This window comes from Colius striatus, chromosome 10, assembly GCF_028858725.1.
Source record: "Colius striatus isolate bColStr4 chromosome 10, bColStr4.1.hap1, whole genome shotgun sequence".
Classification (NCBI taxonomy): Eukaryota; Metazoa; Chordata; class Aves; order Coliiformes; family Coliidae; genus Colius; species Colius striatus.
The window spans coordinates 8,171,488-8,187,381 of record NC_084768.1 but is presented as its reverse complement, the minus strand read 5'-3'; the positions used below and the strand labels follow the sequence as shown (position 1 = coordinate 8,187,381).

General features: G+C 41.7%; 1 protein-coding gene across 5 annotated transcripts in view; it reads right to left on the bottom strand.

Moving 5' to 3' along the window:
* The window catches only part of PATJ (PATJ crumbs cell polarity complex component), a 157,516-nt gene that overhangs the window by 64,015 nt on the left and 77,607 nt on the right, over positions 1-15,894 (bottom strand). The window lies entirely within an intron of this gene.

Sequence of the window (15,894 nt, the reverse complement as noted above, 5' to 3'; positions counted from 1 at the left end):
TTTCCAAGCCAGTGCTTCTGAAAGTACAGCAGATTCAAGCACATACAGCCACGTGAGTCTTATCCACATCACCAAGGTTTAATGTTCTTTTCCCATTAAAGAAAGCCCAGACCTAAAGAGCACCGAGACATTTTCTGCCCACCACAATTAGACCAAAAACTCATTACAGTGCAGCAAGTAGCTGCAGCGTATCCCAGTTGAAAGAATATTAAGAACAGGTCATAGCAGAACAGGTCATAGCAGAAAAGGGTTTTCTTAGTGATTGCACTTTTGTGGATAAAGTAAAGAATTAGTGCTCTGGAAGGATGCTGTTGACTGATCATTGCTCTGCCACAGTTCCTTCCATTGCTCACATTACATGGCTGATACAGCTCACTTTTATTTGCAAGGAGCAAAGCCGACATCTAGAGAATGTTTCAGCAACTTGTAGTTGGCTGCACAGAAGACAGGTGAAGGAGCATGTAGAATACACAACACTCAGATGTCAAGCAGATGAAGCTGCACATCTGCAGAGACTGCTTCAAAACTCATTTCGTGCTTGTCAACTCCTTGAAATTATCATTGAACAGTTTGGGTTGGAAAGGGCCTTAAAGACCACCAAGTTCCAACTTCCCTGTCATGGGCAGGGCCACTTCCACCAGCCCAGGCTGCTCCCAGCCCCATCCAACCTCTCCTTGGACACTTCCAGGGACGGGGCAGCCACAGCCTCTCTGGGCAGCCTGTGCCAGGGCCTCAGCACCCTCACAGGGAAGAATTTCTTCCTTACATGCAATCTAAACCTCCTTTCTTCCAGTTTAGAGCCATCACCCCTTGTCCCATCACTACACGCCCAAGTCTTTCTCCAGCTTTCCTGTTGGCCCCTTCAGGCAATAGAAAGCTGCTGCAAGGTTTCCCTGGAGCCTTCTCTTCTCCAACAGGAGCAGCTCTGTGACACTGCACATGAACACATCGCTCCAGTCTCTATCTGCAGACAAGTGCCTTCTGAGACTAGTCAGAAGATTGGAAACTCTGCAGTGTTCCTTCCTGCTGCAGCAGCACAAAACAACTTTTCTCACACAGGAAAAATGTTAGCTATTCAGAACTAGGCATCTATTCCTGTTCCATGCTGGGCTGAAACTAAAAGTAAGTTTTAGTCTTCCAAAAATTAGTAGTTGAGGCAATTGCCTGGGATGAGACAGAGTCCCCCTTAAGTTTCCTTTCTGCCTGCGGTTGGGCCAGAACTGGAAATCTGGTGAGCCCAGCTCAGCAGTCCAGTTGTGCCAGCAATCCCCCACTGTAAGGACAATTCTTTGGGTACAAAAAAATACATCTGGTCAAAACCCAGAGCCCAACTTCAGGGCTTGTCAAGCTGCTTCAGTTGTTAAGAGGGGTTGCTCATGACTTTTTTTGAGAGTCTTCCCTGCTGCATGCTTTTGTTTGAAAAAGTCTACACTTAGAACAGAAGGAAACCTCTATGTGGACTAAGTCCTTCATCAAACAATCAAATTCATTTATGAAGCAACTATCCGAAATGGCTGTGGTGACTGGAGTGCTAAAATAGTGGGAGACTAGGGAGTAAGCAAGGAAGATGCTCCTGGCAGGAGGGCACCGTGACTGAGCGCTGCCGCAGCAGACTCCAGCGTGTGTCTACATATTCAAGCATGTAGGGACAAGCAGAGATATTCCTGCTTCTCAAACCAAGCCTCCCTCAGCAGAGAGTGCTGTCTCCTCCCTGAACAACAGAAGGCTCTGGCTCTCGCAAGCCCCACCTCCCGCAATTAAACACTTCCATGGGCTGTCCTCAGCAGCCAGCCCCGCAGCGCAAAGGATAACGCGCCATTCCCAGCGGGGTCATTGTGGTACTCATCCAATCTGCATACATATATCCTTTGGGCATCCAGCTGACTTCCTATAACATTGTAATCGTATTCTCAGTTTGCCTCTTAATAAGAATCTCATAAGATTATTTTAAACAAGTATTTACTGCTTAAACAAACGTGCATCTAAGGCATCTTCCTTTTAATGCCTTTTTCAGCTGTTTTTTTTCTCCCCTCCAGCTGGTATCACTTTTCAGTTCTCTGCCTAGCATTGGGGAGCCAGTTAGCATCTGCTTTTGCAAAGAATTCCATTATCTGCCTTCATTACCAGATACTTTACACAAGGCAATTGTAATTCTGTTGTTGCTGCATTACACATGGGACACGGGTGCTCCTTGTTTTGGCACTACATGGAGTTGTTTCCACATTCGGTGACAATATGCCTATCACAACTTCTGCAAACATACCTCACCAACAAGATTTAACCAGCTAAGGTTGTATGCAGTCTCTTTTAAAAATACTATCCAGATGTAATGTGCACTTCAAGCACAAGTACACACTTTAGTGATCACTCCTGCAACAGCATTTCCCAGTTATATTAGCAGACAATCACATTTCAAAGAGAAAAACCCTGGAAATGGAGGGCAACGGCTTTCAAACAATATACTATCATGCTGCTGCATATGTTTCCCTGCTTCAGCAGCTATTCCTATTGTATTAAACATAGAGATAAAAGAAATAAATGGGGACAATATGGTCAGGATATTGGAGTTTGCATGATGTAGCACTGCAACAAATACACAATCTATCTGCTTGGAAAAAAACAGACACCACCTCTCAGGAAGGCAAAAGGCTCTTTAAATTACTAAGATATATAAAGCACTTGCAAAGGGCTGAGGAGACTGTTTCCCAAATCTGCTGGTCTCCAGTCCATCTAGAAAGGTAAAAAGAAGAAAGAAAGAAAAGGCTCTGATGACTCAGCTAGGTGATTCGGTTTAGTACCAAATGCTCAACATTAAAACTGTCAAGGCAGAATACAGAGAACAGTAAGAGGGAAAACACCACAATAAGAGATGACAGACGATATTTGTACATAAAAGGTGATACTGAGGATTTTACACCCCTCCTGTGTTACGTCAGATAACTATTAGCAACATATGCTGGCTTTTGGAGACTTTACAATGGTCTCATTTATCAGGCTGTGTTCATTTTAATGGTTTTTAGCTACCATTTTTATCACACAGCACATAGCATGGTTACAGTCATAGCCTTTCCTGAGATTACTCTGCTCAGACAGCAGTGCTGTAGCACCACAACCACTGTTTTTCATTCAGTAATGACAGATATCAGCATGCAGCCAGCATCCACTATGCAGAGCCAACCTTGCATATCAAACAACTAATGCCCTTCTTGATTTCACTATAAACATTAAAAAAATGATGTAGGAAGTCCCTTGAAAGCTAATCCTAGAGCTGTGAGGGCAGTACATCTAATTTACTGATTACAATTTACAAGAACCTAAATAAGCATATTGAAGAGACCATAATTGAACAAATGGGGTTTAGAATTCTCCCACTACTAATAATATAATAAGCTTATTGTTTTAATCTTCCCACTCGCCCTCTATTCAGCTCCAAGGAGGCAGACAGTTCTTCAAACCTTATCTCAAAAGCGATGCACTTGTCTGTTTGCATAAGCTTTAAACTGAAAAACAGAAGACGATTTCTTTAATGCTTTCTTAAATTCCATAAAATCATTCCAAATCTTCTCTCAGTGATTAGCATGCAAGAGAAAAATGGGGCAGCTCTATCCACAACTGGCAAATCTAAATGGAAGAGTCAGAGGTGGTTTTATGACCAAACCCCCTCCTCTCTCAGGTGGTGAGAGAGAGCACAGTCTGCTGGGGCTCACATCTTTGTGGGTGCTGTTATCTCCAAATCTGTGGGCAGGGAGCATTCCTGCAGTGAGATGGGGCAGCTACGAGCTCCCTATTTGATGCAGAAACTCAGCATGCCCTACAATCTCCCTTCAACAGCCACACCAAACCTTTGGCAGCACTTTGTTTCATGTACACCGTTTGGAAGTCATTTTCAGAGAGAAGAAACTCCAGCATTTTTGTCATTCTTTGGCAGACTTCAATTAATGTTCCCACACAAGCCCAGGTCTGTCATACACAAGGAAAGGAAAAAACCAGAAAAGGAGCTCCATGACTGTATCACTCCCCTCTCCTTCCCAAAATACAGTGAGCCAAAATATAACATTACTTCTAAGTGTGTGAGGGAGACAGCAAGAACGTGTCACACAGACAAAGCCTTCTCTAGATGAACAGCTGATGTGTGGGCTTTCATACCCTCCCAAATACAACTCACCCAAGCTCAAGTTAAAAACAAGAGTGCATTAAACTCTACTGAGACAATATTCTCACCCTAATTTGAAGACTGACCCTTGTCTTTTATTTTTTGCTGTAGGATTCAGGCTATTATTTGGGATCTCCAAGTTTCTTGTCTTCTGATTGTTCTCTTTAGCTCAGACTCCCGTTCCATTTTGCCCCTCTCATGCCATGCAAACACTTGCAGCAGCTTCTCAGCTTACACAAGAAAACTTTCCTTCTCCTCCAACGCTTTTCTTCACTCTCACTTGGCCCTCACATTATTTTCTACAGGGGAAAGTAAAAACTTCTGCTACTGATTTTTAACTAATCCAGGAGGAAGGTTTTAATGAGCATCTCCCCAATCCACTCCAAGTGCCATTTCGTTTTGTGAGCAGGTGACATTTAGAAATGGTCATCATTAATTTTTTTCTTCCTATGATCAAGGAATCATCACACCTGAAGACAATAGCAGAGAGAAAAGCGACATTTAGCCCTGGCTGAAAACCAGGGTATTTGCAGTGTGTAACGTCAGGGAGCATCTCCAACGCCTGCATCATCTCACATCAACATTTTGAACAAACGGAGTTCTTGCCAACAATTTTTTTTCCCTTATTTCAGGCCCAAAGGTTCCGTCTAAAGCTGCAATTTTGTTACACAACATCTAAGTTCTCTGAGGAAGAGACATTGTGTCACAGGACCACAGAATGGCAGGGGTTGGAAGAGACCTGCAGAGATCACCTGTAGTCCAACCATCCTGCTAAAGCAGGTGCACCTAGATTGGGTCTTTTCCTTTTTAACTAGATGACAAGGATGTGATGAGCCTATTTATATTGATGTTGATCTGAGTTCTTTACCACTTTTAAAAGGAGATTTAGTGAAAGTGTGCTAAGCAGAGCATCCTGATATTAATAATTGCTGACTGTAAGGGAACTTGCCCTCCCCACTCATTTGCCTTTCAAATGACGCATTAACCCTCATCAAAGCACTTGGGTCTCCTCAGAAGTGACCTCCTCTGGGAGCTGTGATCTCACAATCAGTCACTCAGGTGAAACACTGATGCTGAGCTCAGAGTGCCTCCACACTGGCTGATGATCCTGAAGACTTACCAGCATTGGAGCAAAAAACTGGCAAGAGCTGCCTATGTGCTTCTTGCCTGCTGTCCTGGGACTGAGAAAATGGTTGTTTCCTCTAGAGAACACACACCCCAAATGGGCTAGCAGTTTGAACATCTTACTGCCACTAGTTGATTAAATACAGTCAAATAAAAACAAAGACATTTTTCTCTTTAAAACATCCTCTATGATGATACAAATAGTTAGGTCCAAATACATATCACATCATTGTTGATGTTTGAGCCCAAAAAAGGCCCAACTGAAGGCATTTTGAAGTGACCGTGTCCTTAAAACAGAGGGTAGCCTCAAGAGACAGCTGCTGTAGGTCTCATTTTTAAGCTGCTGAAGAGGTGACTGAGAGAAATTCCATTAAAAAATACTCTAGTGTATAACATTGAGGTATATTATACCATACCATGCAGTTTAAGTCATCTAAGGACAAAGCACTGCAGCCTTCATGGCTTCCCAGCCCACTCGGTGGTGATGGCACTGATGAGCCTGGAGATCAGGTTCCATTACCAGAGCTCCCAGGCTCACGCACGCTGCATCTCCCGAGAGGAAAGCAGTGTCGCTCCTGCTCTGCTGAGGCTTGCCTAACATAGTTCTCTGGGAAGCTAGAGTATGTTAACAGTGTAAGAACCTTAGAAAAATACTGATTTCCACCTGCAAAGTCTGAAGGAAACTTGGAAGAGCTGTAAATGCACCTTGCTTGTGCTCCTGGGCTGCTGCATGGCAGCTGTCACCTGGCACCGCTGGATTCACAAGCTGTAAAGACGCACACAAAAACAGATTCCCAGATGCCACAACAGACAATGTCTTAAAGACTCCTTTTACAAGGTAGTTCTGGAAAAATCCTCTCTCAGTTGGGATCAAAATTTCTTCTCTGAGCTGCTCTTTCTGGTAGTAGCAGGTTTTCCAGTTTGCTCCTGATCACATTGCTCTGCTAGGATGGAAAATCCTTGCCCTACATTTGGATTTGAAAGCTGCTGGTTCATCTGATGGAAGAGCAAGGGTGTCTGTGACTGAACAAAGAATACTGAGGAATTCTAATCCATTGCTTTTCTGCTTGGTCTCAACATGAACAAATGAATATTGTGAACATTTAAATTCTTCCTCCCTCGACAGTAATACAGAGTAACTTGTTCTGACAGTGTTTCATCTTTAAATAATGATGTTCCCACAAAGCGACTGGCACAGTCATTATCTTGGAATCTTTCTGTGCTCAGTCTAATTAAAGAGAGCAGCATCAGACTATTGTCAAAAACTGGAAGTTTGTTACCTAACAAAGGCTGCCAGGGGCCTGAGTGCCAGCTTTCCCATAGATAACGTAGTTGTGAAAGGCAGCACAGAGGACAGCTCTCAGAAGCCAAGGTGATGAGACATTTCTCACATAGTGGTTTGTTCTTTATTCTAAATGCAATGAGAGCCTGAAATTCCTCATCTACAGGGGGACAGGATGAGAAAATGGGGAGATGCTTGGATTTAACAAAGATGTTTTGACCAGCAAACATAACTTGTACCAATGAGCCCAAAGACCTAAAGAAAACTCTTACAGGAAGGTCTCCAGGGCAACAGCCACCGATTGTTAAATGTACACAAAACCCATAAAGCTTAAAAAAAAAACCCAAAACAGTTGCACTAACAAGCCATAAAAATAAGGACCTGGTTGTGAAAGACCAGGTAAAGAGGAGGAAATGATACTGGGCAGCTGGGATAAGAGATGGTGGAGAGGAGATGGAATGAGAAATGTCCAATCTAATGTGATCGCTTATTCTGCCATAGCAGCACAGCCTTGCAACACAACAAAGCTGTGTAAAATCAGTGTGACTTGACAAGGCTACATTAAATTTTTGGATTAAAAACAACCCTGCCAGTTCTGTGACAGTGATCAGAAAAGATTAAAGTTGTCTGAGTCACCTGGGACTCTAACGCCCAGGAAAATACCCACGGAGCTATATTGGAAAACACAGAGCAAGTCCTAAGAGCAAGAACCAGGGAAGACAGATCATGGTCAGCTACTTTCGTTCTGATTTAATTCCATGGTGATCTTAATGATAAATTTAAATCCTCATTAAAACTTTTAAGTTGTAGCTATTTTGCTCAAGATTGATTGTAACTAAGTTAGTCACCACAAAAAACGCATTTCTCTGCAATGAGAGACTGCAGGGATGTTTTATGTTCCTCCTTTAGGCCAACCATGGGGACACAATGCTACAGAAACACTTAAGGAAATATGCCATTCACATCTGTTGAAATGTTCAAGATTTATCTCACGTCAGGTGTCGTGAACAACATTTCTTCTATACTATATCTAACAATAGATACTGTTTGCATTTGGACAGAAATTAGAATGCAATTAACATACAAGCAACAGGTTTGTAATAGGAATATTGCATACAAATATGCCAACTGTGGATAATAAAAGAACAGTGTTTTTGTTAAAATGTTTTCTTCCAAAAACTGGAAGATTAAACAAAAGCATTGCTATTCCCACAGTAGATAATGGAAGTTCCACATCCATCAAAACCGGTTTTAAATGGTCTCATTTCCACTTTGTCAAAGAGTTCCTTTTGTCTGTATTTGGGCCTTCACCAACACCTACTTAATGACAAACGCTGTGCAGTGACCTCAGAGGAGGTTCTGCCATCACACCACGGCCACAAACACTTCCATAATTTTCCAACTGACAACTCTCAACTTCACACTCTCAGTTTTTAGTCACAGACCAGCAAAAGAAAAATATCCTTTTTCAGCTCCTAATAAGTTGTTCAAGTTTGATAAGCTATTTCCATTCCCACTGAATTAGTTGACTATGTTGTAAAGAGAAAAGGTCTTTGTTTCAGGAAGCTGAAGAAAAAGTCAAAAGCTGTATTTTTACTACAGTCAGTTCTGGGTCCAGATTTCTCTGGGTGCACACATCCTTTTCCTGAATAGGTTTTTTTCCCTTATGTTACTAGGTTAGAGTATGTTCAGATCTTCATGTAGATTGCCATTTAAAATTCTCAATGTATGTTAAAAGCAGATAATATTTGATTTGAGTGCAAATCCAATTGAAATTAAAAAGCAGCTTAATATTAAAAAAGATGCATACCCAGCTCTTAGGTGATGTAAGGTGACAGAGCATACTCCACTTATAAAACAGACCTGACCAGTCCTACACCACCATTTATTGCTGTTTATCCACTTTGTTGATTTATTTTTAATGTAGGTAGCTATACAGAATCAGTATTTTGCTAGGTTCATACCTGGTTAGTATTTCTTCACACTTATAAACCCTCTGATGAATTTTAGGATCCTCTGTGCTTTTTGCACAGGACACTGAAACCAAGCTCTGTAATTCCCCAGTACTGCTGAGAGGTCTGTCAGCTACTTGAAGATTATCCCTGCACTGCATTTGGTGTGCTGCAGATCCACCTCATCACTGCACACTTGTGGACGTGAAGTCAAGAAACAAAATATGAGATAAGAAGAACAATGCCAGCACACTCCATACCCCCCTACATCATGCAATACTTCTATAGAGACCAAGGAAACTTAGGTCATGTTTTTTTGAGCTATTGAATTGCATTTGAGTAATTTTCAAGCTTTTTACAACATCAAGCAATGCTTAGAGGCTTTGCTTGTTTCAGTATAAACCTCAGTTTACCAGTGTCATGGCTTGCCTTTGGCTGCTGAGGTAGAATGAGAAATAAAAATGAAAAATGACTACAACACCTGGCAATGATGCAGACTGCCCATTTCTGTGCCTTAGAAGAAAATAGCTACCTAAAATTTCACTTTAAAGTCTCTTCTAGACATGAAAATACAAGAAATATTATATAATATCTTTTCCTGTCTTCACCTATGACATGTATATTCCATTTACAATGTATTTATTAATCATGGCACTCCATGTAAAGCAGGTACACAAGCTAATTGGTATGGCCATCAATGGGCAGCTATTGGCTTCAAATCCAAACCAGACCTGCAGCTCACAAGACATCTCTCATCTCTGAATGTTGTTTCTGATCCACAACTTGGCTCTCCTATGATTAAGAGAACAGTACTGGCAACCTCTGCTAACATTAATCCACAGGATCCCTTTTCCAAGCCAGCCACTGAGCCATAAGAGCAAGTGCTGATGTGTTGCGGTGCTCCTGAGTCTTTAACACAGCCTTACATTCTCCTCCTCTTTCAGGAGAAGCAAACTGCAGCTCCCCTTTACGTGTTCTGGTGTCTCATCAGCCTGGTCCAGCTGGCAGTGCAAAGCAGTATTTGTACAGCCCACACCTTCTCATCACTTGTCTCGTGCTCAGCCTGTACACTTCATGGCTGAGGTGGCACCTTAGCTCAAACTATATCATGAAGTGAAGACATTTTCCAGCCCTATGAAGGAGAAGATGAAAGAAAAGGACCCACAGCACAGCTCATTCTAGATCATGAATTTATTCCATAACAAGTTCTATGTGAAGTGCAGCTGAAGGAGAATGTTCTCCCTTCTCCATTGAAGCCTTGTGCTCCTCAGACTCCTCTGTGAGCCTGTGCAGGTCACCAGCTCACCAGAAAACCATTCCTCTTTAATGGTGGAGTGGTTTTGTGCTGAGTGAGTTGAACAGGCTGAGGAAAGGGATAAGCAACAAGTAGCCAAGTACTATAAAAACTAGGGAAGGTGGAAGCAGGGACAGATTGTCTGCCTTTTGCTTTGCAGTTACATGGTCCCATTTTGTGGAGCTTCAGCCTGAGAAATAGCAGAACGTTAGAGGAGGATGACAAAGTAAACACTTCACATATAGTTGAACAACTAAAATGCAACCTTCCAGGCCGAAAACATAGCATTTGGATAATGTTATTATTCCAAAAGAGAAAGATACTGAACAAACAAAGAATTAACTCAAGTATCTCTTCTTGAGAAGAGAAAGCAAGGGTTTATTATTTGGAATAACTTTAGATTGTCCTATGTGGTATAATCTGAAAATAAGTATGTATGCTATGCTAGTAAGAACAGAGATTCTCCTGCCACTGAAAGAACCAGACAGCAACTCTTGCATTTACACAGTCAACTGCCATTTTCCTCTCCTATCAGGTGAGGTGGGGACTCAAGATAGATGAATGGAAAACAATTCCTCCCCACACAAAAATCCCCATTTAGTATCACTGTGAAATCATAAAACAGTTGTATACTCTCTCTAAATAAGCCATACATCTTATTTAATCAGCTGTCTTGAGAGTCTATTCAAGTAGTTAATCAAGTTTATGCTGCACTTATGACATCATAAAACTTGACAGATTTGATTAAATAAGACAATACTTTGTATCAGAAATTCTATTCTGATTGTTTTGAATCTCTCCAAGGGACAGAGTCTGTCAGACCTGCTTTCCCTTCCACAAAGAGTACAATAAAAGGATTAGGGTCAGACACTTTTTCTTATACCATGTTTCAAATAAGAGGTGGTAATCAAGGCATTAATTTCTCTGCAGAAGAAATATAAAATCACAAACAAATGAACACAGAATTGCAACAGATTTTAGTTTTGGGTACCAAAATACATTATTAGGCAAAAAATAGCTTCTCTTTAAAGTATTTAATGAAATAAAGTTATTAATGCATTAAGCTTTGGGCATTTTTTAAATGAACACAATTATAGCCAGGAAATTGATGATGTATGTGAACAGAGACCTATAATACGTCAAGCACGTTCTCTTTTCCTTCTGGCAACAGAAAACCCATCTCCAAGGATTTATCCGAGAGGAAGAGCTAAACAGATAAACTTCACTATATTAAATACTTACTTTTTCCACTCTGACTGGAGGAGGAAATCAGCTAAGAGAAAGGTAAAAAACAAGTGCTTGAGGCAAAAATAAGAGTGGAGTGTGGCAGTTTTTACTGTAACTCTTTTGGGTTGATATTGAACTGATTTTTTTGTTTCTCTTGTGGAATTTGGCCTTCAAAAGGGATGACTCAGGAGCATCCACGACTTGCTCCTCAGGAATAAACACTGTCTTTTGGGTAAGATGGAACTCCATGGATCCCACTTTTTTTTTTTTTTTTACATTTAAATGGTCATGTAACTCCTGGAACCTATGGCACTGTGCTCTGGAAAGCTCAAGATGCTTTGTGTATCTTGTGACAGACGGCTAACCAAGACACCCAACAGCCAGTACCCAAACCAGAAGGGAAGCCAGGTCTTCCAAATTGCATTCCGGGGGTTATGCCCCAGTGTTTATTAATTATATTTTAATCTCTTAGTATCAATCCAGTTTAATTCTAAGATGGTAAATAATCTTATTCTGTTTTCCTTTAGGAACAAAGCTCCTGCAATCATACCCTGTGCAACCCAAGCTCCTGTGTGCCTGCGGGTGAATTTGAAGCAAATCTGATGGTGGACGAGGGGTCTCAAAGGTACTATAAAAGGTTCATGAAAATAGGCAGCCATGCAGGGGAGAGAAATCTGATAAATACCCTGACTGGGGAAAAGGCTTTGGTGTGAGATCACACTTTATTAAAGCGTCAAAGAATTCACATGAGAGAAAGCCCTTAGAACTGCTCCAGCCACAGGAAAAGCTTAAATGGAGCTCACACCTTCCTCAACACCCAAGTCGGACGAATGGGAGACACAAATCAGTAGGAATCCAACTTCATTAGCTGCAGTACTCACAGAAGTACTCATTAAAGTCTTCACAAGTCTGCACTCAAGTCCTGGCTGAAGGCAGTGCAGATAGCACCCAACCCCTTTCTCTATCCTCTCCTCGACATGTCTCTTCTGCATCTCTAAGCAAAGAACAGGAATCAGCCAAAAAGGAAAAGGGGAGGTCTGCCAACACAGGGCTATCCAGGGACAGGGAGGATGGGCTGGTGCTGATGTACCGACTGGCTGCTGTACAGACCTGTCCAAGGATGCTGAAAGGGTTACCCACTGCTTTGCCAAGAGCCACTCATCCCACGCTGCTGGTGCCTGCTGCTCACGCTGCCCTCCCGAGCTGGCACTCACCTGATGCCACAATATGCCTCAATATGCCTCCTGTACATACAAACCAATGGCCACATCACTCTGTCCCTGAAAGGCTTCGCTGAACTCCCCATTCCTCACAAAATCCCTTTCAACCTCTTTTGTGGCCCTCATTCATAAGCTGCCCATGCTCATCCTTGCATACAGCTCTACTTACTCCCTCGTCCATCACATCCCAGTCTCATCTCATTTTTTTTCCCCTTCCACTCTTCTGCCAGTGCTTCAGGGATGCCTCACTACATACCATGCTGTCAGGCTGTTCACCTAATCGCTTTCTTCTCTTAAAAAACAGTATTTTAAAAACATAAAAATCACATATATTTCTAACAACTCAATTCTGAAATGAGCTCTCGCTGCAAATCTGCTGCATTGTCTATTAAAATATATTAGTGATACACACCAAAATGATCCTGTATTAATCCTCAAATAACCTGTCATATCCCTAAGAATAACAGGTTACAAGATGGAGGAAACTAAAGTCAAACCTTATGGGGTGTTACGTATTCTTGTGCCAAACACTTGAAGGAAACAGTTTCTGGTTTAGAATACAGTTTGCATTAAGGTTTACAGTTCAGAAAAACTTCCACATTGGAAGTCCAAGTCACAGGTGAGCCTGGCCTAGGGAGCAGGAGGGTCCAGCAGGAAGGGAATCTCATCCCTCCTCCTCCTCCTTCCCCAGGCATCCAGCTGAGCAGCCCCAATGACTGCATTCCAGGAACAGTCATAGCTCGACCTGACCAGACAATATCAGGACCATTACACACTGTAGTAGTACAGGATACACTTTGCAGCTGTTTTAAGGTACAGCAAATGCTGCTAAATGCTGTTTACTTCCAGAGCTCCTGGAAGAATGGAGACTTAGTAGCATAGTATCTTTAAGAACCATTTGGCTGCTGTAATTCTTCTCTACTCTCACAAGCACACCATAAAGAACCCTGACTTTGCCCCATATGCATGTTCAAACACAAATGAAAGCCTTATGCCTTCATACTCTCTGGCATTTCCATCCACATTGCTCCCAACTTAGGTATGTGGTTCAAATCTAAGTAACATCATGTTACACCTATGGCGACTTATGTTTGACATCTCCTAATATCCCCAGGACACAATGGAAATGACGACTGGCCACCTCATTTTATAGAGGACCCAGTTCAGTATACTACATAAGTTTAACATTTACAGGTCAAAAAGATGTTACTTAAGCTTACAGTAATCAGATAATCACAGACAAAACACAAAAGCACCTCTAAATATGTGATAGCTAATGCACTTGTTTTTCAGTTACGGGATAAAACAAAAGAAATAGCTAAGGCATTTAAACAAAACAAAACAACTGTTGAAAGCTTTTCGTGCCTACAGAGCAATCACAAAACGGCATGAAGTAGTCAAGGTTCATCATCCCTGGTTTTAGATAAGGTATGTAAATTCACTTGTAGCTCTGTCCCATGGCAATAGCACACATCACCTGAACAGGAATCCTCAAATTTAGCTTGCTCAGCTACTGCTGTTGGGACAACAGTGGCTCCTGGCTTTGTGCTGGCCTGTCTGCATAAATACAACCAGAGCAGGATCCTCCTCTATGTTTTAAGCCTTGTCCTTCCTCTAGACCAAGTCCCTAAACAGTCCCTTTACCTGTCCTATTCTCCTCTTGCATATTCTAACTCTCAAACCCCGTTATTCCACTTTGGTCTCCTTCTCCCTTACCTTCTTGAAAAGACCCCAGAATATGATGCCAACATTATCTCTGCTCTTGGATGTTGAGATACAGCTGTGGATCCTGGCAGCAGTTCCCACAGCACAAAGCAAGGGCTGAGCTTGAGGTAAACTGCACGGGGATACCACTGGTCAGTGGTACCCACCGTGCCACTTGCCTGTTGGAAACTCTTTCCCGTTCCCTGAGGTAGTCTGGACTGCTGGGTGTCTGGCTGGAGGAGCTACCCTCACCTCTGGGGAGCACATGGAGGGCTCACGCAGAGCGGGTGCAATGGCTACAGCCTCTGCCCACGCACACAGCGATCTTCAGAGGAGTGCCAGTGCAGCCCAGGGTCCCCAGCTCTGGAGGGCTATGCTTCTCAAACCTCCACTCACAGCACACATACACTTTTTACATCCATAGCAGCAGGAATTTGCAGTTTCCGTGATGATCCTCAAAAGTTCAGTGCTTTAACACTTCCTGTACTTACTTTGGGGGGGGGAGTGGATGCTCAAAGAAGCACAAGCTCTAGACTATAAGCACTGCTGAAGCTAACAGACATGCCCATCACCCATCATTACACTAATAATAGAAGTATCATCATTACTTCTGGAGTAGCAGAAAGAACTACCTGCCCTTTAGCCTTCACATTTTAAAATGGCAAAAGTATTTTGAATTTGCTGATAAAATAGAGATGTTCCTCTAATGCAGATTGCAGTCTTTTATATACACATGGGTATATTCATATGTGTATACAGATTTCCTACCTACACTCATTAACGTGCAACTAGTTTTCAATAGGCATGTGGACACAAGAAGGTAGAAAGCAAATTTTTAATACCCTGTCCCAGTGTACTATAGCTAGCACACCTACAGATAAATTGCTCTGAATTGATCTTTAAATGCCAGCTATCCTGATCAACAGCAATTACATACCTGCTCAAAGCAGAAGGGAAACTGATGACTAGCCCCTAAGCCATTAGACTGAATAAGGGAGAATCAAGTCTTGAGGAGCAAAACATAACGTCAGCTTCCTCAAACAGTGAAAGAAGTTATTCTGGACAGCTGTCTCAATTACTGTAACACTGTGGAAAACTAGGTAACATCTGTAAAGTATAAAATTATTGTCATGAAACATTTTTACTTTCCCTTTTGTTAGAGGATTTCTTTCATTGCACATTTGGAGCAGCTACTGTTTAAACCAAGTAGACCATTTTGGAACAGAGCTATTATGCAAATAATCTATTCTATACTCTAACTAAAAGCAGTGCTGTGCTAGTCTGGACAAGACATGATGCACAGTAGAGTTTCTTCTTCATTTTTTTTTGTGCAGTGGAGCAAGATCATTTATGACGGTAATGATGAAAGATATCTTCCTATCTAAAATCAGACATTCAAGAATATAAACACATAACCACCTTTTATGGGCTGGTGTTTGTCTTTCATTTGTACATGTAAATATTTACATCCTTTTAACACCTTTTTAGTTGCAAGTCATTGCAGTGATATTAAGAGTTCTTCAGTGAGAGCAACACAAAGCTCTACCTGTATTTTCCTCTCTAAGCAAGTTTGTACCTGTATATGCAGATTTAAACCACAGACATTATCTTCTATCTGCAAGTTACATGAAAATACTTATCTGTAACACTCGAGTAAGATCAAAGATCCCAAACAACACAAGCCACCTGCACCCTGCCTTAGACAATGTAATAGCCTTAAAACATTAAATCAGTCTATTTCATGCCTAGCATTTGAATGCTATCCTCTGGATACCTGGCTTGTGTTGGGAGAAAAGATCATACCTAAGAACAAATGCAATCTAAGGCAATATTTAAAGATTAGATTATCTTTCATTGCAAATAGCTCATTTGTTTACTATCACATTGCTTTATTCTCATTTTGCCTCCTTATACCATGAAAATGCTGAATATTCAGT